The 25,196-nt window shown below is 39.5% G+C and overlaps 1 protein-coding gene across 3 annotated transcripts in view; it reads right to left on the bottom strand.

Annotated features, from left to right (window-relative positions):
* Positions 1-25,196, bottom strand: part of LOC131436880 (methylcytosine dioxygenase TET) — a 406,314-nt gene that overhangs the window by 164,459 nt on the left and 216,659 nt on the right. The gene's annotated exons all lie outside the window — the stretch shown is intronic.

The following is a 25,196-nucleotide window of genomic DNA, read 5'->3' as shown; positions in this document are numbered from 1 at the left end:
GGTAACATTTTCGCGGTTTCCATTACATCATTGTGTTCATATATCAGTTGCACATATTGCCTTGTAATTCTGGAACCGGAAGTCGGATCCAAATGAAAGTCAAGAAAATTGTATGAGGCTATAAGACCTTTCGTTTGAATCTAAGTTTGTGAAAATCGGTTCAGCCGTCTCTGAGAAAATCGAGTAGATTTCCCGAGTAGAGTGTGAGATCAAAAAGAAAACTCAATTTGATGTTGTGCTGTTCGTATATATCGATTACTTCATTTGCTATCGTTTTGGTCTTTTTATCGGTTAAAAGATTAAAATCGAAAGCAAAAAAATGCTGTGTGACATCAAACTAAAAAAAAACTAGTTTTGCTCTTAGTGAAAGCACATTGAAAACTTAAAATGATGTAGATTTTCTCGAAATGACACGTCACGAGCATAATCTAAAAATAGAACAGCCGAAACAGGTCCGGGATAGTATACATTTAGGCGATATTACTCGCAAGCAAGAAAAAAGATTGTATGCAATCTCCATATTAGTACCAAGCAAGCAAAAAGATTTTACGCAATCTCTTATTCAATTTGTTCTCATTCTGATGTTAGTCTTTACTCGGGTTATTTGTCACACACATACGTTTTGTGATCTCGACGAACTGAGTCGAATGGTATATGACACTCGCCCTTCCGGGCCTCGGTTTTCACAGCGAATGCATAGGCTTTCTATATGAGAATTTTTGCAAATATCGGGCAATCTCCTCACAAAATGAGTTTCATTGAAGCGATGGATAATAACAACTTTCAGCTCAGTTTATTTTTCAATGAAAGGACACTGAAAAAAAACAGTTTTTTTAGATAAACTTTTTAGGAAAACTTTTTTTCTTGAAAGTGCCCACCTTGCAATATAGAAACGGTTGGTATACGAGGTCTGTTCAAAAAGTTCCCGGAATTTTTTAATTGCGCGCGTCTGGAGAGTCCGGTGGTCAAATTTTTTTTATTGTGTTGGTACATATGTCTTCAATGTATGGTGAAATTTTCAGCTGTATTCATTGTTTACATTCTGTCTTGTAGCGGCTGGTGTAGACGTGTTTTTTTGAGCTCGGCTATTTTTGTTAGTTTAAACAATGGAAGAATTGAAGAGTCCAAGAATTTGTATTAAATTTTGCGTGAAAAATGATATAAAGTGTAACCAAGTGTGCGAAATGTTACAGAGAGCCGTTGAGTCTGCTATGAAAGAAACAAGTGTTTACGAGTGGTATAAGCGTTACCAAGATGGCCGCGAAGACGTTGAAGACGACGAACGCTCCGGTCGACCCAGCACGTCAATAATCGATGAAAATGTGGGAAAAGTGGAAAAAATGATTGTGAATGATCGCCGAATCACTATTAGAGAAGTTGCTGATGAAGTTGGCATATCAGTTGGCTCATGCCATCATATTTTTTCAAATGTTTTGGGAATGAAACGAGTGGCAGCAAAATTCGTTCCAAAACTGCTGAATTTCATCGTTGCTTATTCGTGATTTTTTGGCTAAAAACAAGACTTTAATCATGGCCCAACCTCCTTATTCACCAGATATCGCTCCGTGTGATTTGAAGAGACCCATGAAAGGACAGCGTTTTTCATCGATTGAAGAGATAAAGGCAGAATCGCTGAGAGTGCTACAGAGCATTACAAAAAGTGACTATCAGGGGTGTTTCAAAGACTGGAAAAAACGCTGGCATAAGTGTATTATATCTAGGGGGGATTACTTTGAAGGGGACCATATAGATGTAGACGAATAAATAAATATTTTTTTAGAAAAATGAGAATTCCGGGTACTTTTTGAACAGACCTCGTATTTGTGAAGTCATTTTTTAAGTGTAGGACTCGGTAAGGAATTTACTAGTATTTTTAATCAAAAACTTAACTGATTTTGTTAAAATCGTTACGCAAAAGAACCAACCGTACGGAATTCTCAATCGTTATTATTGCGATTCGTTTTTGCGGAAAAGTAATCGAGATACCGGCGAATAAAATACAAACAGTGCTTTGCTGTTCCTGTTCTTCATGATGACATGTGTATTTTCTAGTTGGTTCGGACTTAAAATCAAAGCAAGCCAGTTCGTAACAAAAAAAAACATCCAAAACACAGACGGCCGTGTTTCACGATGCGAATGCATAAAACCGCATTCCGGATCTGTTCGAATTTTATTTGAGAACATCTCGATTTTCTCAAACACGCATTTTTGTGATTTCGTGTTCACTTCTTTGAATTTCAGATTTCTACCGCATCGATACTAATCCGATTTTCCTGGCTGTGTTTGCGGAGCCGTTCACCGGGTGCTTGCAGTGTTCCGAAAGAAGAAAAAGGTAAAACAAAACCATTCTTTATAATTTCGTTGTTCGGTTGTTATCGTCGGATTGAAATTCGGAAGCCTGAAATTCAGGAGCCTGAAATTCGGAACGCTTCCGTCCAATCCGGGGGAGTTGTAGGAAGTGGCCTTCGATGAGCCTGTCACATGGAATCCTGGGAGAAATTTGTTGTAATTTTCATGCAGACCCCGGTGGATGTGCATGCGATGTTGACGGACAGGATGATTCGAAAAGCACAGCAAAAAAAATACACGGCTAACGATCGGGGACACGTTCGGAACGACAAACATTCTTTTGACACGTGAGATGTGGCGCTGATGGGTTCCGTTGGCTCGTGTTGGTGTTTTTCCACCCTGTCAGTTTGACATTCGTTCGGTTTTCGATAGGAACAACAAAAAAAGAAAACAGTCATGGAAATCGTCGACTATGATTTGCTGCGGCTGCTGCTTCATACCGTAGGATTGCGCTCGGAATCGGTTGCTTGGATTCGTGCATTAATTATGTATCGAGCGGTCCACCGCATGCACGCACGCACGGTCACGGCAACAACGGCCGGTTGCCGGGGTCGGTAATGGCACTAAACCAATAAACCGCTAGACCAGACATCTTATTTTGTGGTCACCGATTGATCGGCGAGGAGTTGCGATAAAAGCTCCGATGGCGAACCGCATCGTAAATTTTACCACCGCCACCGCACCGCGCACACATTCGGGTCGATTCTTGGAATGCGGTTTGCTAACACCAATCCAATCCTCTCGTTTCTCTACCGGTAACAGGTCCAGGAGGTTTTTTTTAAATAAGTTGTAAAAATTTCATCACCCAATCTTTGGAGACCCGGAGCCTAATGAGCAGCTCGAGTCTCGACCGATAGTCAGTCAGTCAGTCAGTCAGTCAGTGAAGTCGCGACATGATGGCAAAATTAAATATTATTGCCACTAGTCCACTGAACTGAACGAAAATCAAAATAAAAAAAAAATGCACACAACTCAAAAGTTCAGTCGAGTTGATTCTTCATTGATGCAACACAACTCAAAAGTTCAGTCGAGTTGATTCTTCATTGATGAGGAGGATCATGACGATTATCGTGCGCTTCGATTCCCACGTGGTTTTTTTTCTCTCTATCTCTCTGTTTGTTTTTAATGGATGAGATTCTTTCCAGTTGTTGTGTTCCTGGCGAGAACCACAGGAGGATGATGCATCAATTCGACGTCCGCGAATTGCACTTTCCGGCGAGATTCGTCATTCGACCGCGCTCAGCCGGTTCTGGGAACGTCGGTTGCAATTTTTATGAGCCGTAAAATGAAAATAAATTAGAAAATGAATTTCGTTGCCACAGCGCGGTAAATGGCTTTGTGTGATTTCGTTGTTTGAAATAAATTATAACCTTAATTTTGCTCAATTACTATTGCATGGAGTTGCAAGGAGCGACCATTTTCTGAGCTGATCCGAAGTTTGGCACGGTTCGGAACCGTGGGTTTCGCTAGGGTGGCTCAAATTCACTTTCAACTGTCAAAACTACACAGAAAGAAAAGATGAAACTTACACGACATGTAAACCGATAGTACTATGAAATAGACATCAGTTAAAACGAAAATCTGATTTAAAACCATGATTGATCTAAAATTACATTAAAATTCATTTAGTTTTTCATTGAACAAGATTGTATATTTACAAACCGCTTGGTTTTGTAAAGTAAATTTCCATTCAATTGCCTGCTCCAATTATGTGCATGAAAATAAATGTAAAATCACAAAATATTTTTATCTGTGTATGTTTCCCGAAACCTTGTTGCCTTTCTCATATAGAAACGATACGCAATCGATGTGAAAATCGTCTTTACAACCAAATCAAAGGTCTTATAACCTTATACAATTTTCTTGAATTTCATTTGGATCCGGCTTCCGGTTCCGGAGTTACAAGGAAATACGTGCAAACTTATTAAAAAATGCACACTCAATTTTCTCGAAAATTTCTTAACCGATTTTCACAAACTAAGAAGCGAATAAAAGGTCTTAAAATTCTTTAAGAATCCTCGAAAAGTCTATCCAGATTCGACTTCCGATTCCGGTATTACATGGCGATTGGCAGGGTTTTTACGGTCGCGCGGATTTCGCGGTTTTCGCGGATTTCGCGGTTTTCGCGGATTTCGCGATTTTCGCGGATTTGGCGCGGTTTCTGCTAAGATTTTGATGCTATGGCACGGATTTCGCGCAAATTAAAAAAAAAAAACATCATTCCACAAAATTCTTTGCAAATTTTTGAAGCTTGTAAGTTTTATGAAACCCTAAAAAATTAAAGATGGGCGAACGTTTCAGCAATTGGTCGAGATGGCCGAATTTTCAACTTGATAAAACTAATATTTACTAGAAGGCGGTTCTAGCCAATGTTTTCTTCAGTGGACAAAATTTCGATTTTATGCTTTTCTATCTCGAGTGATACAAGTTGCTATTTCAACATTTTGCACTCAAGGATATTGATGTCAAATGGAAGATATCGTCTCAGTGATAATACATTCAATAATGCAAAGAACGTAATAAATGGAATGCGATTCTTCAATAATATGGTAACAAATTTTGTGTAAGATAAAAATCAAATTCTTAAAGCAAAATTTACACGACATGCTTACGAAGCGAAGTCTGACAATAAAAGAAACGAAGCAGTTCTGGGATTCCATCCGTAGTGATAAGAAAGTGTTCTAATAGTTTGTTGGTTCCACTATCCAACATTTTCAATTGTCCTTTGTGTCGAAGCTGTTTGAAATTATAGTTCTGGATTTTATAACACATAGTTGCTCTGACTACATATCAGAGACTCAGCTTGGTTCCATGCCAAAGCTTTCAACTTCCCCCGGCTGCGTTCGACGAAATCAATCATCACATAACGATCCCCAAGTTAAGTGTACTGGGATTAAACGGATTATTTTTTAATTGGCCTCGATCATATCTAACTGGTAATGAAATGATAGTGAAAATAGGAGCCTGTACAACCTCACCATGTGCTGTTACATCTGAAGTTCCTCAAGGAAGTCACCTTGGATCGTTCAGAATTTTATTGTATCTCAACGATCTAAATTTACCGATCAAGTGTATGAAATTATCGTTCGCCGTAGACTTTCATATTTCATATTTCAAAATGGTTTAAATGCCGTCGTCTCTTTTTGTAGCAAAAAGTCTGTACTCAAGTTCGACTATAATATGTCACAAACTGTTCTCGAACGCGCATCATCTGTTAAGGACCTTGGTGTTCTGGAAACCAAGTTAAATTTTAAAGAGCACATAGAGCTTTCAATTGTTACAATTTGACATTCAACGTCTTAGTTTTCCTATTTTTTTCTTCGGATTCCCTATGTTAGAACTAATTATGGATATAACGAGCCCATTGCTAGCATGTGCCGCATATTTAACAAATGTTTCAATTCTTTCGACTTTCATTTATCACGTAATGTTATCAAGAAATCTTTTCTTATGTTCCTGTCTCATTAGATTTAGTTACTATAGAAGCGCTAGATTGAAGGAAATGTATCATTTGGATGATTTTGATCTATTGATGCAAAAGATGAGGAGGTTTTATGCCTGCTGGAGAACAAGTTTGACAGGAACTAATTCCAGTGGGCTTTTCCCTGATCCAAAGAAAAGAATAAAAGATGAGGAGGAAAATTTAGAGTAAAATCTGACGTTCAGAGTAAAATCTGACAACAGAGAAAGGCGCTATTATAATTGAAACAGAAATTAAAAAGAGTGAATCAGATCATCCTGATGTGGTCTACCTTAAAATTCTTCGTACCAAGAAGGAAATGTTTGCCGAGCAAAAAGATGTTGAAGCAAAAAAATATCCTCGATGAAATCTGTTTAACTTCTTTCAGAACCACAATTGTAAGCATTTTTATTTTTACATTTTACGAACATCAGAGAGTATTAATAAAGGATCAAGAGTAAACCAAGTTAATTGGTGTTGGTAATTTGTGTAATACGTACTTTTTATTCAGTACATATGTCATAGATTGATATATGCAGTGCAACGAGTTTATTAAAGGGACTTGCAGGATTGAGTTTCAAACAATCTTTTCAAACAATAATTTATTCTCAAATGAATGTTAAGCCTGACATTTTGTATGAAATATCAGTTTTGAACAATTTTTCACCAACGTTTGATGGAAAATTGCTTACATTTTATGAATGTAGATATCAAATCTCTAATAAAAAAAAAGTTGGCAACACTGCTTCAAAGCATTTGTATTAGATTGCGCTACACAAAATAAGCAAAACTAAACATTTTCTATTACTAAACTAGTTTTCCGGAAAAATAAATAGTTTTACGACAACATGCCATTTCCATTGCCTTTCGCGTGTTAAATTAAAATTTTACGGGTTTACTTTTAGAAGCTACGAAAAAAAATTCTGCAAGAGGAAAACCATATAGGAATGTGTTTGTTGCTAATCAAATGTGTCAGTGGAAGTCAGAATGAACTGATTGGTTCATTTTCCAACGATATGGAAGATTTATTGATTAAAATCAGGAAAAGCAGCGCCGGAATGGATGAATAAAAATGAAATCGTTTTCATGGAGTTTCTCGAAGTGACGTGCTGTATGCGGACTTATTTATTGTGTTCATATGACAAACTTATGCAGATTTTTAAATTATATTTAAGTACATTTTCAAGTACTGCGTAAAGTATCACCTGCATAAAAATAGTTGTCTAACGCTTCACTCGAATATCGCGCGTTTTGATTTTGAAATTTTTCGAAACAACCCTGCGATTTTCAATTTTATGAGTATTTTTTCACAAGCGATAGCGAAACGAGGTACACATTTTTATAAAACTTACTGCTGAATTCATCTAGTTGGTAGATCTTGTTAGTTAGTGAATATATAAAACTACTTTGGGACTACCAGTCCTCGGTTTCCGCTTCCGAAAGCACCGATAATAGTGAAAAAAATCTCCATAAACGGAACTTCGCATAAACTCAGCAACGGTCAAGCCGATTTTCACGAATCATGATTCGAATTAAAGCTCTCATTGTCTGTCAGTGTCAAAACATTTAAATCATCATTCAAAATGATGGTGCAAAACAGATACGCGACGGTATGTGCGGTTTTGTCCCGTTCGCAGCGTGCTTTGTTCAATTTATATTTTTCTGGTGAAAAAAATATAAATTTCTAATTCTTTTATTCAATTTGTACCTACTTGTTAGTGTTATTAAAGATCCTGATAACGATACTTTTCTATAAAAGTACACATATTGCCTTTCTTATATAGAAAGTTTATACAATCACTTGAAAAATTTACTAGTGAAAATTTTTTCATAAATACGTTTATTTCTTCAGGCAGTTTACATAAGTTTTTCTTCGCCGTAGCATCACTTTTACATATTATTCTTATCCTAATTTAATTCTAACATAGTCACAACGTTTTGCATTTATTAAAACATATTCTCTTATTACTTAAATATCATCTTAGGTAACTCGTCATTAATTATGAAATCAACTCGGAAATATTATTTGAACCAAACGATTAACTTCTATAAATTATAAAATAAGCTGTTATTTTCAGACATTTTGTTAATAATTTCATAAACTGTTTCGAGTTTGTTTGTATCATTACATTATTTTTATTCTAATTTAGCTATTGGTTGAACTCATGGACGCAGCTGGGATCAGAACTAAGTCTTGAAAGGGGCCTTTATTAAATTGAAACTCCAGTTTTCTTTATGAAATGATAAATAAGTTTCATGTATGAAAGGTCACGACAAGCAAGAATGTCTCGAACTGGGATATTGGATAGTCTACCTTGGGTACGCAAAGAATTTATTAGTTGAGATCTGACATCACGATACTCCACGCATGTCCAAACGACATGATCAATATCTCGATAACCTTCGCCACAAGCACAATGATTAGTCTCGGAGAGCCCAATTCGAAAGAGATGTGCATCTAACGTGTAGTGATTGGACATGAGTCTGGACATCACACGAATGAAATCTCTACTCACATCCAGTCCCCTGAACCATGCCTTTGTCGATATTTTCGGAATAATTGAGTGCATCCACCGACCCAGATCATCTTTATCCCAAGAAGCTTGCCAGCTGGCAAGTGTTCTTTGGCGAGACGAGCTATAGAATTCGTTGAAAGCAATTGGTCTCTCATAAATTTCACCCTCAATAGCACCACGTTTGGCTAAAATATCGGCTCTTTCATTGCCAGGAATGGAGCAATGAGCCGGGACCCAGACTATAGTGATTAGATAATTATTGTTCAATATGTCGTTCAGGCACTGTTTTATTTTGCCCAGGAAAAACGGTTCAGTCTTGCCAGTCATGTTTGAGCGAATGGCTTCAATTGCACTCAGACTATCTGTGAAGAGGAAATAATGGTTTGGAGATAATGTGACGATTACACTCAAACTATAATGAACTGCTGCTAACTCTGCTATATAAACAGATGCAGGTTCTTGAAGCCTAAATGAGGCCGAAACATTATTGTTGAACATACCAAACCCTGTCGCTTCTTCAATTCGCGATCCGTCCGTGTAAAACATTTTCTCAGAGTCAATATGCCTGAACTTACTTGAAAATATTTTTGGGATTTCCGTCGAACGTAGATGATCCGGGATTCCACGCGCTTCGCGCTGCATGGATGTATCGAAAAATAAAGTTGAGTCAGGGACATTTAGGAGGCTGACACGGATAGGAATATATCTTGAAGGGTTGATTTCCTGTGACATATGGTTAAAATATACTGTCATGAATTTTGTTTGAGATCGAAGCTCGACTAGTCGTTCGAAATTATTAATTACCATGGGATTCAGCACCTCACATCTTATTAGCAGGCGTGATGAAAGCTCCCAAAATCGATCTTTTAATGGAAGAACTCCCGCCAGAACTTCAAGACTCATTGTATGTGTCGAATGCATGCACCCTAAAGCAATTCGCAAACAACGATACTGAATTCGCTCCAGTTTGATAATATGAGAGTTTGCAGCGGAACGAAAGCAAACGCATCCATATTCCATCACTGAAAGTATCGTTGTCTGATACAATTTTATTAGATCTTCCGGATGAGCACCCCACCAAGATCCTGTTATTGTTCGAAGAAAATTTACTCTTTGTTGGCATTTTGTTATCAGAAACCTAATGTGTCCTCCCCACGTGCATTTGGAATCGAACCACACCCCGAGGTATTTAAAAGTTAAAACCTGTTGGATCATTCTTCCCATCATATGGAGCTGAAGCTGCGCGGGATCATGCTTTCTTGAAAAGACGACTAACTCTGTTTTCTCCGCAGAGAATTCGATACCAAGATGAACAGCCCAAACGGACAAGTTATCTAAGGTATCTTGCAATGGTTTATGCAGATCAATAGCTTTGGGTCCAGTAACTGAAACCACGCCATCATCTGCCAATTGTCTTAGTGTACATGGGGTTACTAGACAGCTGTCAATGTCATTTACGTAAAAATTATAGAGGAGCGGACTGAGGCATGAGCCTTGCGGGAGACCCATGTAACTATTTCTGAGTGTTGCCAAATCGCCATGTGAAAAATGCATGTGTTTCTCTGACAAAAGGTTGTGCAAATAATTATTTATAACCGCTGGGAGTCCATTTTGGTGAAGCTTGTCTGAAAGAACATCAATGGAAACTGAATCAAATGCTCCTTTAATGTCTAAAAATACAGATGCCATTTGTTGCTTTTGAGCGAAGGCAATTTGGATGTCAGACGAAAGTAATGCAAGGCAATCATTCGTCCCTTTATTTCTACGGAAGCCAAACTGAGTATCTGACAACAAACCGTTCGTCTCGACCCAAGTGTCGAGACGTCGTAGAATAATTTTTTCGAACAATTTTCTGATGCAGGACAACATCGCAATGGGTCTATAACTAGTGAAAATTGGCCCAGAGAGCTCAGTGTTCTTTATCATTCGACGTAGTTCATCGAGCTGAACAATTTCTGTGTGTGTGTATGTGTGTGTCAGTATGTGTCAAATAATATCACTCATAAAATTAAAAATCTCATAGTCCCATTGGTTGGTATTGAATTTTATTATGCCTTCATAGGGTAAAGCGTGTTTAAATTTGCACACCGTCATTTAGAGCGACGACGCAAAAAGAGGGTAATATTCTTCTAGATTTGGCTTGAAACTGATTCAATTTGTGGGCTTATTTTAGTTACTTACTAAACGAACCGACTTCGGCTATACTGGTTCCAAGTTCCCGGTTCCAGAAGTACCGGAAATAGTGGTCAAAAAGTTTGAAACGAGATTCACTCAATTATCTCAGAGATGATTTGATCGATTTCGACAAACTTAGGCTCAAATGAAAGTTCCTATAGTCTCATAGGCTGCTGTTTAATTTCATCCGAATCTGACTTCCGGTTCCAGGACTATAGGGTAAAGTGTGTTTAATCATTTAGTGCGACGATGCAAAATAAAGAAAAATTCTTATTAACTTGACATAACTGTTTACAAATTGAAATGATTATGTTGGTTTATATCCAAAGAAAGTTTCTTATTTTATTCAAGATTGAAAAAAAATTCTTGACAGAATCTTCAAGTGATATTTTTGAAAATATAAGTAATATGAAAGAGGCATCATTACACCACTAGCTGGATTAAAACAGTTTTTGTATTTGAATTTGCTGAAGAAGTTCTTCGACGCTTGAAGCAACATGTCGCGCCCACTGCCACTGAGTCATGGCTTGCTATGAACCAATTATTAAGAGTTAGTTTGTGCCCACACACACACACACATACACACGCAGTAGAATACATTTGGGTGAAGAATTATGGAGTCACTGCGGCAAAAGATTTCCCGTAATGACTGGCAGCAGCACATCGTTGTGAGGCGCTGCAACAAAACTTCCTAATTGCGTCGATGAAGTCACAGCAGACGTCATCGTTAAACCGTACAAACAGGCATTTATTCAAACGAAAATCACAGCCTCCCCCAGGCAGCAGCTGAAGCAATTAAACGGAAAACAATATAAATAAATTAATAAAAGACGACACGTAATTAAATGGTATGAAATTGATTTTAATTTCCCGGTTTGTCGCTTACACACACCACGGATCACTTTGTGACTTTGAGGCCGATACTGCCGGCCCCTGTCTGACAGGGGGTCTCCGGGTCGGTCTCGGGCACGATGCAAAACTGTGCCTTTGCATCCCGGAAACTTGAGCCGGGCCACCGAGATACTCCTTTGAAAACAAAAACCACCCACAGTAACGCGCGTGGAGCGGCTGTTGGAGGAGCCATCCTCGCCCCCACGATGCCAATGCCGACGACGACGAGGACCATCGCACACACGCAGGGAAGTCTTCCTTACGGAAACCGCTCTCCGTATGTACGTTGGTGCAGCCCACTCATGATTGAGAATTGGGCAGCGGCGGGATTGGTCCGATCCGGTAGCCGAGTATGCATGCACGCACATGCACGCCCAATCCGAGATCTGACGCACCGTTCGAGCACTCTGGAGAAAGACCGGGATGGAAAGAGAGAGCTCCTATGTCTATCGCCAATCAAGCTCCAGCAGGATTGTGTGCTCCACGAATGTGCAATAATGCGTCCGTGGGTACTGCCCACTACCCCACTGCGCTCCATCCGCATCGTCATCAGCATCATCCTCGTTATCGCACAGCAACCAACAACATCGTGGCAGTTAGTTTCGCATCACCCACCACCCACCCACTGGACGGGAGAATCGGGAAAGGAACGGCCACTAGGCGAAACAACAAGACTTTCAAATTGCACCCACCGCTCGCCGCCCAATGCTACTAACTCATTCGATCGCATCATTTTCCTTCTGCAGCGCAGTGCCCAGTGTGCTCGCGAGTGCAGAGTTGCAGCACATATCGAAGAAAAACCGGGCAAGTTTTCATCAGTGGCTGTCCTCACCGTGCGTCACCTGCGCCCCCGCCACGTCCTTACCGTTGGCGGGTCATGTGTGAGGTTGGAACACTCAACCAACCATGCACAGCGGCATTGGCACTCGACTAAAAAGGACTACCTACCTATTGCTGCTTTCTACTGTGCTACGTTCCTGCTACTACTATTGCTATTATTGTTCCCGGGAGGCACAGTGTTTGTATGCTCGTGCGTGTGTGCGTGAGCCACATGCGGAGAAAATATAGGAAAATTGCACATAATATGCAAAATTTTGTTGTTGTTGTTGTTGCTGCTTTCACTAAAGGCCACCTTCTCCAGTTTGATATTACGCCTGCCGATTTGCGATGCCACTGGTGTTTTTCTTGTTGTTGTTGTTTCTCACTAGAAAGGCTCATTTGAAGATGTGCCCACATTGCCAGGGAAAAGACAGTCTGCTTGGTCGAAGCATGCTTTGTTTTTTTTTTAGCAGTTCTCGATTCGCCTAGAAAATAAACTTTCGTTCTGATCATTCAATTCATCAAATCTCTGACGCAACAGTAGGCGTTGAAATTTATAATCTGACGAATCGAAGACCACGAAGGGCTCGATTTTCCAGCAAAGTTTTCCTGGTCCAAGGCAAGGCGAATGTGATATCATGTGTACATCACATTATACCATTATCCATAGCCTACTGCCACCACCATCCTGGAACGGGGCACAGGATCTTGTGAACTATCCACCAACTCGTACTATCTCTTTCTCTCACTCTCGCTCATTTTCACTTGCCTCCATCGTCGTCCTCGTCGTCGCCACGATGTGATCTGGTTGCTCCACTCTCGCTTGTTTCGTTTATAATTTATAGTTTTAATTTAATATGCACAAGAAGATTGCACTGTGATATAAAAGATTGATTAAATTAAATTGAATTAGATGACGCCGACAAAGGGGGGGATTGTGGCGACGGCGTTGGTGGTGGCGTCGGTGGCCGCAGCAGCATCATCACATCTGTGTACCTTAAAATTAGTATACTTTCGAAAGCAACGCAGACAATCCGCTAGCAAAGTGGCTTCTGACATTAACTTCCTCCTAGGACCGCCCGAACCGCCACGACTGGCTGGAAAACGACGACGAAGAAAGTTTCATACACTATCCAGCCGGAATTTTAAGTGTTTCAGTAATGGCAAAGAAACGTAGAAGTTAATAAGAAAAGCGAGTGAGGCAAAAAAAACGCTACTATTCTCGCTATCTTCGGCCTGGCCCTGATTGCAAAACTTGGTTTCACCGCACAGCAAGAGTTGAATAATGGGATTCAATTTCCGCAACCTGGGGCGGGTTGCGTCGATCGATCGGTCGGTCGGTTCTGTGATTGTGATTGGAAACTCGGCGCGATTTACTGTTCGTGCGGTCAGAATGAATGTTTTTTTGCTTGTTCCAGGAAGTTACTATCCAGAACTGCCTTAAGGTAAAGTAACTATTCGGGTGTAGATCAGCTGTTTCATCCGGTCATCGAATAACATTGTAACTATCGAAGGTTCAAAAAGACTTCCTTGTGTTGAACGAGTGAACAGATCTTTTGTCTGCTGTGAAATTCTTGTATACTTTCATTTTCACTTTCAGTGAAAGTGGAACGCAAACCCAACATAAGATTTTGATACTCAGTATGAGTTTGGAATGGATTTCAATTTGATTTCCCTGAGTACCATTTTAGAGCAACTTCCAGGTTTGAAGGTTTAAGATTTATCCTGCTCACGAATGTTTCTATCATGCACACGCTATTTTGAGAATGGATCAAGTTTACGAAAATTTTGTTTTGACAATCGAAACTGATTTCTCCAAATTTGATGCCAAAAAGTATCAAGAGACGTTTGTAGTGCAATTTAGATATAGGGCTCTTGTCCCAATAGTTGTCTTATCAGTAAAGTCGCCATGTTATTTTACGGACTACACTCTTACCAGCCGCTACCTAATTTGGGATCGAAACCTGCCCAAAATCCACTAAAGTATACCTACGCATTTTTAATTTAATTAGCGTTTTACATAAACCAGACGAACGAGCGATGACCTGAATGTTTACAGGGTCCGGCACTCGAAGTGTAACCAATTAAAAAGGCCATAAATTCAGTTTGGAAAATTACTTTTACTTAATTCAAAGTACAAAATGTGTAAAAATAATACAAAATTCAGAATCAATTCATTTTTGCTCGATATGACCACCTTTTGCCTTGACTATGGCCTTGAGACGGTCAAAAAACGAATCGCAAGCTGCCCGAATGTGACTTGCAGGTATTTTGGCCCACTCGCGGACAATAACTTTTTTTCAGCGCCTCGAGACTGGTGTATCTTTTAGTTCGGACTTTGCTCTCCAAAATGGCCCAAAGTGAATAATCCATTGGATTCGCATCTGGTGAATTCGAGAGCCATTGTGTGGACGTGATGAAGTTCGGAACGTTGTTTTTCAGCCATTCTTGGTTCACTCGAGCTTTGTGAGACGGTGCCGAGTCCTGCTGAAACGTCCATGGTCTGCCACCGAAATGTTTGTCTGCCCACGGCTTCAAAGAAACCTCCAGAATACTTTCCCGATAATATGTCGCATTTACCTTGACGCCAGGCTCGATGAAAACGATTGGAGAGCGCCCATCTGCGGTTACAGCGGCCCAAACCATTATCTGTTGCGGGTGCTGCCTCCTGGTGGCCAATCGATGACTCAAATTCTCGTATGAACGGTCGGTCAAGTAAACCCTATCGTTTTGAGAGTTTACGAATTGCTCAATTGGAAAAATTTTCTCGTCAGAAAATACAATGTTCGGAAATTGACCGCTTTCGGCCAAACGAAGCAACTCCTTCGCTCTCTCAAGTCAAGATTTTTTTTTCGCGTTCACTTTTGGCAAAATGCTTTCTTGCGCTTGTAAACAATACAACTCCGAACTGTCATTTAGCAAATTTCTAGAGAGCTGATGCCCGTGCGTAAAGACTGTCCCAGAAAGTATGGACGGAACCAAAAACCGCTGCCATTTCGCAATGGTTCAGAATCTGTCAATTTTTATGGCTGCGTCCTGTAGTTTACACTCTTCTCTAACCACTTGTGCAGTTGTTTATTCGTTTTCATTAGTTTGTTTCGAAATGCGTGGACTTTCAACAGAACAACGTTGAAAAATTGTGTACAAATGGTGCACAGAACGCGGACTGTCACTGATAGCAAAAATGGAAGGAGTAAGTGAAAAAGCCGTGTGAAATGCTATCAGGAAGTTGGGTGAGGATAACACCTTTGAGGATAAACCGAAAATGGGTCGGAAAAAAGGTCTTGCTAACCCTCAGTTGGATAAACGTATACTGAAGGCGTTCGAGCAAAAGAAGGAGTTTTCAGTACGGGATGTGGCCAAAAAAGTGGGCCCTTCGAAGTCAAATGTTCTTTGTGCTAAACAACGTTTGAATCTTCGAACCTATAAGAAGCAGAAACAACCAAAGCGTAGTCCGAAACAAGAAGCATCAATCAGGCCGAGGGTTCGAAAGCTGTACAATACGATTCCTGCTGGAAATTTGAACTGCATAATCATGGACGACGAAACCTACGTGAAACTCGATTACTAATCCTTGCCGGGACCACAATATTATACGGTGCGAGAAGAGCAAGTGTTAAACCAGTCCGAGACATCGATCGAAATCGAAAAATTTGGTAAGAAAGCTATGGTCTGGCAAGCAATTTGTAGCTGCGGTAAGATTTCGAAACCCTTCATCACACCACTGCTTCAATGAACAGCGAAATATACATAAAGTAATGTTTACAAAAACGACTTCTACCCATGATTCGAAGCCAAAAGGATCCTGTTGTCTTCTGGCTAGATTTTGCTTCTTGCCACTACTCGAAATCAACGGTAGAATGGTATACTAACAAAAATGCCACTGTTGTCAGCTCCGTTATAGCTGAAATTGATTCGTTCGACCAGCAACATAAGCTACAAATTGAAATAGTTTTGAGTCAAATTCAGAAGAATTTGTTATTCCATTTTTGCATGATCGCTAGAAATGACGGGTGGAAATTCCATACGCACTTCACCTTGTAATTCCGGAACCGGATGCCGGATCCGGTCACAATTCTACAGCGACTCATGCTACTATAATTCCTTTCATGTGAATCTAAGTTTGTAAAAATCGGTCCAGCCGTTTCAGACAATTTGGAGTATATAATCTCGTTTTTTCGGGAGCTTCCGGATCCGGAAACGACGATTCGGTATACGCAAAATCAATGTATTTGGTCGTCAACTAACCAGATCTACCCAATTGAAGGATTAAGGTATAAATAAACCGAAGTGGTCCTCACATTTTGATTTACCAGTTTCAAAAGTTTATGATTTTTCAAGACTCTCTGAAATCTACTACAATTTTTCAACCCAGTAGTTTTGGAAAGAAAGCGTTCCGAATGGATTATGAACTGACTTTCTTGAAATTTTGCTCTTAACGATCAAATTATAATTATTATAATAGAATATATACACTAATTTCTTACATATTTATTTCAAATTTTGCTAAATTTGCTGATTTTATCAATTCACTTATAGTTCAGTCAGATTTCTAAAATTTCTTTTTATTTTAAACGAATTTAGCACAAATTTTACTTCAATTTCACACCTAGCTCATACGAATGTAACGTTCTATGCAGTTTGGAAAAGATTACTCAAATTTTACACCCATCAAAACGACAAAATTCTATTAAAGTTCTTTACAGGATTTTTTCAAAAAAATAATCCGGCAATTATTATTTAATTAAGCTTGCGTTTAGTACAAATTCCACACATTACACTCGAATTTTATAAAATGTACACAAGTTACAAAAAAAAAACTAATTCAAACAAATTAAGAGAGATTTTAATTTAATTTTTTTTCAATTTTTCAAAAAAAAACATAAATTTTTTATAAATGAAGACCCTCTTCGTGATTGCCCAGTAACGTTCGATGGGTCGAAGCTGAGGGCAATTTGGTGGATTGATATTTTTCTCAACGAAATTTATACCCTTTTCCGCAAGCCAATTGAGAGTGGTTTTGGCATAGTGAGCCGACGCTAAATCCAGCCAAAACAGTGGAGGAGTCAAAGCTTAAAATGGTCACGCATTCTCAATGAAAGAAACCATTCCAACAACCTCATTTTCAAAATTTTACTGTCTCATTCGTAAATGACCGACACCAGAACAAACGAAGAGAGACGAACCATTTTCGTTTCTTATTGAAAAAAATACAAGAGAGAATAATTGCAACGTCACTCTTTCCTCGATGGCTATACGAAACCAAACTAACGTCTGCAGGGAAAATGAAAATCTGTGACGCTTGGCTATAAATAGTGACTAAAATATGACAAATCGAAGTAATTACACCCGGAACCTCTTTGGAAACCAAAACTACTACAAATTCGAGCACCAACAGGTAAAAGTAATTGTGAAACCTTTTTCTGTCATTTTTGACGACTTCATAAGGTTTCGTTTTGTGAATTTTCAGCTTTTCTTGCTGCATTCAAATTCCGAATGAAGAACTCCAAGATAACATTCACTTTTACAGAACGTTTGTAACAGTGCGGTGGTGATCGATATCGGGACTGTTTCTCAACCGGACACGCTTTACTCGAACCCGAGACTAAAAAGTTACTTCCTTTTGTTCAAGTGTCTTTTTTTTTGTTCATATGAGTTGCGCTAGAATCAGAGCTTGTAAGTCGATATTGCAACTCGGTTTCATGTAACCGTCGTCTATTCCTCTTTCGGACAGGGGTTTCACCTTGGCTACGCGCAGGCACCGAGTAGGTGTCTTGTTTACTGAACATCGCACTCATTTCGCCTCAGTTCAGGATAAGGAGTGTATCGATAAGTAGTTAGCAACATTCAAACAGTTATTACTTTGAAATGGCTTACTTTTTCGCGGCGTGTTTTGCGGTGACATGTTTGTTTACATGTCAATAACAGCTGCGCAATCGATTGGTTTTGGTACGGTTTATCGTTTCAATGATGAGTCAAATTGATCCGGAAACGCGAAAGAAAATTCTGCACACTTGGTGCTCAGAAAGTGGTGTCACGTACAACGAAATTACAAAACGGGTGAAAGTGCACCAGTGTAAAAAATATTATCGAGAAGTTCGGTAAGACCCTTTCCATGAAGGATTTGCCCCGATCCGGTAGGAAAACGGGTCCCAGCCAGCCCGGCCGGGACTTAAAAGTGGTTGAGTACATCAGGAAAAACCCATCGGCGTCGACGCGGGATTTGGCCAAGCAGTTCAACACCAGCATCGGGATGATTCAACGGATCAAAGTTCGGAACTCCTTGAAAAGAAAAAGAAGGTGCCGAAAAAGTCCCTGGCACAGCAAGTTCAGGCCAAAACAAGAGCGCGAAAACTGTATAACCGAATTCTACAGAATAAAGACGGATGCATCCTGATCGACGACGAAACCTACGCCAAGGAAGACTCTCGAGCGCTGCCCGGACCGCAATATTATACGAAATCGGTGTACCAGGACATGGACGATGCTGACACCACGGTGGCGATGGAAAAGTTTGGGCAGAAGATGTTGGTCTGGCAAGTAATTTGTACCTGTGGTTTGCGGTCGTTGATTTTCTTCACGAAGGGCACAATTAACGCCAAGGTGTACGAGGAAGAATGTTTGAAGAAGAGAATGCTGCCACTGTACAGAAAGCATAAGGCTCCTTCTCTCTTCTGGCCATACTTCTCGATGGCGTTCGGATAAATAACTAGTATTTGAACTGTACTACTACATGGAATGAAAAGTACCGGACCTAATGAGGAAAAAATCGATTCTTTACCGTGAAAACTTTCACATTCTTCAGTATAATCTAAAAAGAAATGTCAAAGGCTTCAAAATAGGTATTATTAATTACCTTAGCATGCGACGAAAATTTCTTTCCCTGGAGCAACCTTTTCAGGTTTGAAAATAGATAATAGTCACTGGGGGCCAGATCTGGAGAATACGAGGGGATGGGTGGACCAATCCGTATCCATAGCCTGATGAAAACTCGAATTCGTCTGACACGATCATTCATGTTATTCAAACACTAGTGGATAGATTGTAATGAAGTTTGGTATTGGCCCATCTAAAGGGTTGTTCTCAACGGAAACTATTCACGTTTTTTCTGTGAGAAGCTCGGGACTTTTCATACTTATCAAACGTTTTCGTGGTCACAAAACTTTTTAGTTCATGTTGTTACTTGAATTGTAAGATTACTGAATGATTTTTTTGACTATAAGATGAATTCCATATCGGTTTGGTGCAATCCGCTCGTTGGTAAAACTGTGAACAGTGCAAGACAATTTTCTATGTCATGTCTAATTTTTTTTTTCGAATGTGAAACGAATGTGAAAGTGGATGATTCAAATGTCATTCCAGTACCGTATGTTATGTGCACCAGTTCAAACTTTTTATAGTGGCAGATTAATGGTCCGAAAAAAATCTCATCCTTTCCGCTGAGGCCGGCCACGGTAGTCACGGTGATTGTCGCGATTGGTCCGTGCTCGGCACGGCAGTAAGGCCCTAAAGAAAATCGATTAAAAGTCCTGTCGTTGTCGCCGTCGTTGTCGTCGTCGTTCCCGTAGGTTCGTATGTGTGGCTCTCGCGATACCCGGCGCTGTATATGTGCTGTACCACCATCCCCGTTCGTCCTACCGCCCCATACCCCGCCCGTCAGAGCGCTGGCAACACTCTCCGCGAATGTTGCCCCGTTTATTTAAGCCATATCAGCTAGGAGAGCGAAAAGAAAAACAAATTATCATTATTGGTTTTCCTCGTTGATTGCCTTTTTCCCAGCGTTGGTCGTCGTCCTGCATTCTTCCCGCCTCGTTTTCTTTATTATTTTCTTCTTTTTCTTGCTCGGTCACTAAGCAGATTGGTTTTTCCGTGTGGGCTTTCGGAGTGTGGGGGAAACGGTGGACGGTTTTCTTATCACCCATGTTTCTTCTTCTTCTTCTTCGTGTAGTTATCCTTTCCCGGCGGTTTAGTGTTAAAAACGAAGATTGCCTTCACCGCGGATAAATGGAAGAAACGAAAGTCGCACCGGAGAGGGTGTGGTGCAATTTACGGCAATAAAACGTTAAAATGTTTGTAATCATTTCTAGGTGACGTTAATCGATTTAGGCGGAGGCCAATGAACTCAACTCGCAGATGAGGATGGGGTTTCAAACTATAATAAAATTCTTGTGACGAAAACAAAAAATCCCATTCGATGATAGTGACAAGAGAGCATAATGGCGATGATAAACAAGATAGACAGACAGACCGACAGCTGACTGGAGCTAAAGAATAATGTTTATTGGCGACAGTAGCACTAGCACTAATAATTTAGCCAACCCCCGTGGGCTGCCCACCGTTCATTGCGTTGGTTGCCGGTCGTCGCCGTTGTCGTAGTCATCGTAAATGAGGCCACATCTAGTTCGATACTGCAACTTCCATGGAGCACTAATAACCGAAGAGGGTAATAACAATAATAAAGAACCGAGGTCAGGCGCGTAGCCAGAGAAAATTTTCGGGGAGGGGGGGGGGGGTTTAGAACATGGTGATAAATCAACACATGTACAATTTATATCACAATGTTTCCCATGGGTTATAATTTTTTGTTTCGGGGGGGTTTGAACCCCTAAACCCCCCCCCCCCCCCCCCTGTGTACGCGCCTGACCGAGGTATAAATAGTAATAGCCTCAGCAAGGCGAAATTACTGCTGCAAACCTGATTCGGGGGGAAGAGGGCAGGAATAAGAAGGAAGAAGAAAACACGTGGCGCACAAGCAAAAATTAATATCGGTGGGTGGAGTAAATAATAAATTATTGTTATTATAAACAAAAGCTTTTGCCCTGGCTGACTGGCTGTTTGGTTGGTTGGTTGGTTGGTTGGTGGAAAGGTTGTTGTTATAATTCCTTCTTTTATTTTTCGTTGGAAACTAAATTGCATCGTGCAAGATAATGCAACTGTAGATAGATATTTATACAGGCGCGCACAGACACACACACACACCCATGAATACATTAAAAACAACGATACCGGTTCAAGGGATAGTCTATCGTAGCTGGGTAGAATCTTTTGACTTTTGTTCGTTCAAGGACTATACAAAGATGACTCGATTACCCTAACCCTAACCAACGGTCCGGCACCAAACTCTGATTTCAAACAACGTGACAAGACAAAACATCCTGCAACAACACTTTAAGTGTTGAAAAATCAAGTAACCTAAAATCCCAGTACAAGTACTATTTATCCGACCGTAAAATATTTACTTCTGTTGAATAAATTACTCATCATAGCAACCAGTGCATCGACTTTTAACAACCACCTCCCTAACTAACGTATTCAAAACAATAACCTCAAAGACATGGCCAACTGTGTACTTATTTGCAACTTCCAAACGACAAAACGTATTTGCGATGTCGATTTTAGTTTACATTATTATTCTCATTATCATCTCCCATTTCATTGTAAAACACTAGTCGAAGTATTGTCCACTATCGAAAACCGCAATTTATTCCCAACGTCTAACATCATTTTGGCGATTTTTTTAGAGCTATTGTTCACAAAAACTAAATTCAAATGTTTTGAATAATACAAAAAGCATCGTTCGAACAACATTTTGTAATTTTTTCGTGGGAAAATATTGAGTCGGTGAAGAAGTATTTTCGAGGACGCGTTTAAAACATCATGATTTGCGGTGTGCACTGTATTTCAGCGCAAAATTATCGGAAGACAAAATATATAGTTGTAGTCAGAAGTTTAAATATATAGTTGTAGTGAGCATGTCCCAATATTCTGGCAACTGGAATAAATATTTGAAAATTTGCTAGAAATAACACTTTTTCTGTTATCTCCGTAATCGTTCATATTACTTAAATAAGTTGCTAAATTTTTTAAACTAATTCACTAACGACTGTCCCAGAAAGTATGGACGCAACTAAAAACCGCTGCCATTTCGCAATGGCTCAGAAGCTGTCAATTTTTATGGCTGCGTCCTGTTGTTTACACTCTTCTCTAACCACTTGTGCTGTTGTTTATTCGTTTTCATTAGTTTGTTTCGAAATGCGTGGACTTTCAGCAGAACAACGTCGAAAAATTGTGTACAAATGGTGCACAGAACGCGGACTGTCACTGAGAAAGATAGCAAAAATGGAAGGAGTAAGTGAAAAAGCCGTGCGAAATGCAATCAGGAAGTTCGGTGAGGATAACACCTTTGAGGATAAACCGAAAATGGGTCGAAAAAAAGGTCCTGCTAACCCTCAGTTGGATAAACGTATACTGAAGGCGTTCGAGTAAAAGAAGGAGGTTTCAGTTCGGGATGTGGCCAAAAAAGTGGGCACTTCGAAGTCAAATGTTCTTCGTGCTAAACAACGTTTGAATCTTCGAACCTATAAGAAGCAGAAACAACCAAAACGTAGTCCGAAACAAGAGGCCGAGTGTTCGAAAGCTGTACAATACGATTTTGGCTGGAAATTTGAGCTGCATAATCATGGACGACGAAACCTACGTGAAACTCGACCAGTCCGAGACATCGATTGAAGTCGAAAAATTTGATAAGAAAGCTATGGTCTGGCAAGCAATTTGTAGCTGCGGTAGGATTTCGAAACCCTTCAACACCGTGAGGAAAATGCTTGTGATCGCGTCACAACATTTGGAAGAGAAAGTAATGCCGTTTTCGCTTGATGTCAAACCTAACCCAGTTTCCATTCTAACTGCTGTCAAACCGTTTGTTTGAAGCTAGTTTCGAACCAAGTTTCAACCTTGTTGAACTGAAAATCGAGCCGGTTTCAAAGCTGGTTTTTATATCAGGTTTGCTCAAACCCCCGTTGCCAAGTGCGAATCCAACACAGTTTCGTGAAAAGTGATTGAAATTTGATAAAATTACCCTGGGTCAGTTTCAGTTTGCTCAAGCGAAAACGAAATCAGCAAACAGAGGATTTAATTATAAACAAAAAATAATAATTTGAATGATGCAGGAAAAATAATCCAAAAAATTTGTTCACACTGAAATGTTTCCTTCGATCGTTGCGCTTTTCAATGTGCAATTGAGTAACCGAAAATATTTCTTTTTCATTCTGGGAAACTTTCAAAACGTAGAATATGTCAGCTTCTGATACCAAACCCGTTCACACCCGTCCCGTCCGGTTTAACGAAAAAGCATACCAGACGAAAAAAATTTGATGATTCCACAGTCTGGCGAGCCGAATTCAAGATCGACAATGAACCGAGATTATTGCAAATATAATTTCATAACTAATCATTACCGCCGTTATTACAGTCATTAAAAGTTGCAATCTCCCCTTTTCGCAAAGTTTCTCAATTTGTCATCCCGCCCGTCCGGTCGGCCGTCTCGAGGATGCTGTTGCACCCAGGTTGAGACCAGTGCTGCCAGCGCTCTAGGCCGTGGCTTGGATTAGTTAATAACGTTACAAAGTTACGAGTTCAAGACATCTCGTAGCGTTGTAGATTTTTTCAGTAAGAGCCACTTCAGCAGTTCATATCTACAGCACACCGTTTCAATTTTGTTTATTGGAGCAGTTTTGACAGTAGAAATTTTTAACTGGTAAATGCAGTCGTTATATTTTTCCCATATTTGAGGGCGTGTTTGGGAGTGTTTTAGTTCTAGTTCCGTAATTTATTTATTATTAAAAAATATTGGAAATTCCTAAAAAAATAGAACAGCAACATTTAGTTTTAAATTTAACAGTAGAACTGTTTGAATAAATAAAACCGAAACGTTCGTTCCAGTTTCAGTTCTAATATAGATCTCCGGTATAAAATTTCCCGTTGTTGAATTTGCTCTGAAGAACAAGTAAAACACTACCATGGTTGTAATTTCTTGATTTGAAATTTTAAAACTGACACAAACTATGCATCGAGCACAGAAATATGCCTCCATATCCAAGCAAGCCGTTTATGTTTTATTTATTCGACCAGTTCTACTGTCAAATTTAAAACTAGCTGTTGCCGTTCTTTTTTTCAGGAGGGACTAATATTTTTTGTTACAATCTTAAGATTTAAATTTTAAAACTTATATAAATTACGGACCTACAACTGATATTATATTTAAAATTGGTGCACGCAGCCGTAAGATATTTCATATATCTTATTAGAACACGTGTAAAACGCGGTTGGGGTTGCCAGTTTTTTTTTGTAATAAAATTGCCAGATTAAAATTTTAAAACTGTTATTAACTGTGCATCTAGCACACTTCTGGAAGTTTTCCAACATTAGATTTGTTTAAATTTAAAGTGTTATCAAATAGAAGAGATGATCTAAAACACAGCACTAGTAGGAAATTTAGCACACGATTCATATGGCTGTAATCCGCTTCAAACGAGAGGGAAAATCCTAAGACAACACCTGAAAATCTGGCTTCTTGTTCTTCATTTCCGAGTCATCCTTCTCGTTATCTTTTCCCTGTTGAATGAACTCCAACTGCCTGTTGTGTATCGGCTACAGTAGTGCCATATCTACAGATTTTTAAATAACTTTTTTGCTGTTTTTGCTTTTAAATAAACGCGAAAAAAGTTTTGAGGAATGCATTTTTGTTTATTAATTATTAACTTTTAAAAGCAATTAATTGAGCATACTTCTGTTCTTTTATCTGTTTTGTGTTGTTTTTTATCCTGTCCTGTCATCAAACGAAAAGCAAATCGCTTTTCTAAAGAATGTTGAAATTGTAAATTTGGTTTTCAAAGGAAGATTATTCGCAGTTTCAGGTCAACTCTCTCCTTAGGGTAAATCCGACAGGATACTGGTGTCTTTTAAATCCAAAGATGCCAGGTAAAAATTTCAAATATCTTCAGACAGGGTTGGAAAAGTCTCTATATTCGAAAAAAATCTAATCTAATAATCAGTACGTATGTCTTGCTGGCAACCATTTCTCTAAAAAGTATGATACGCAAAACTGATTTGGCGAGCAAAAAAAAGGTCGCGACAATTTCAAAAGTCTGTAAATTTTGACGAAAATCTGCGAAAAACTCGATTTTCAAAAGTCTGCACAACAAAAAATG

This window comes from Malaya genurostris, chromosome 3 (assembly GCF_030247185.1).
Source record: "Malaya genurostris strain Urasoe2022 chromosome 3, Malgen_1.1, whole genome shotgun sequence".
Lineage (NCBI taxonomy): Eukaryota > Metazoa > Arthropoda > Insecta > Diptera > Culicidae > Malaya > Malaya genurostris.
Note: the sequence above shows the minus strand (reverse complement) of the source record. Positions and strands in the feature narration are given on the sequence as shown.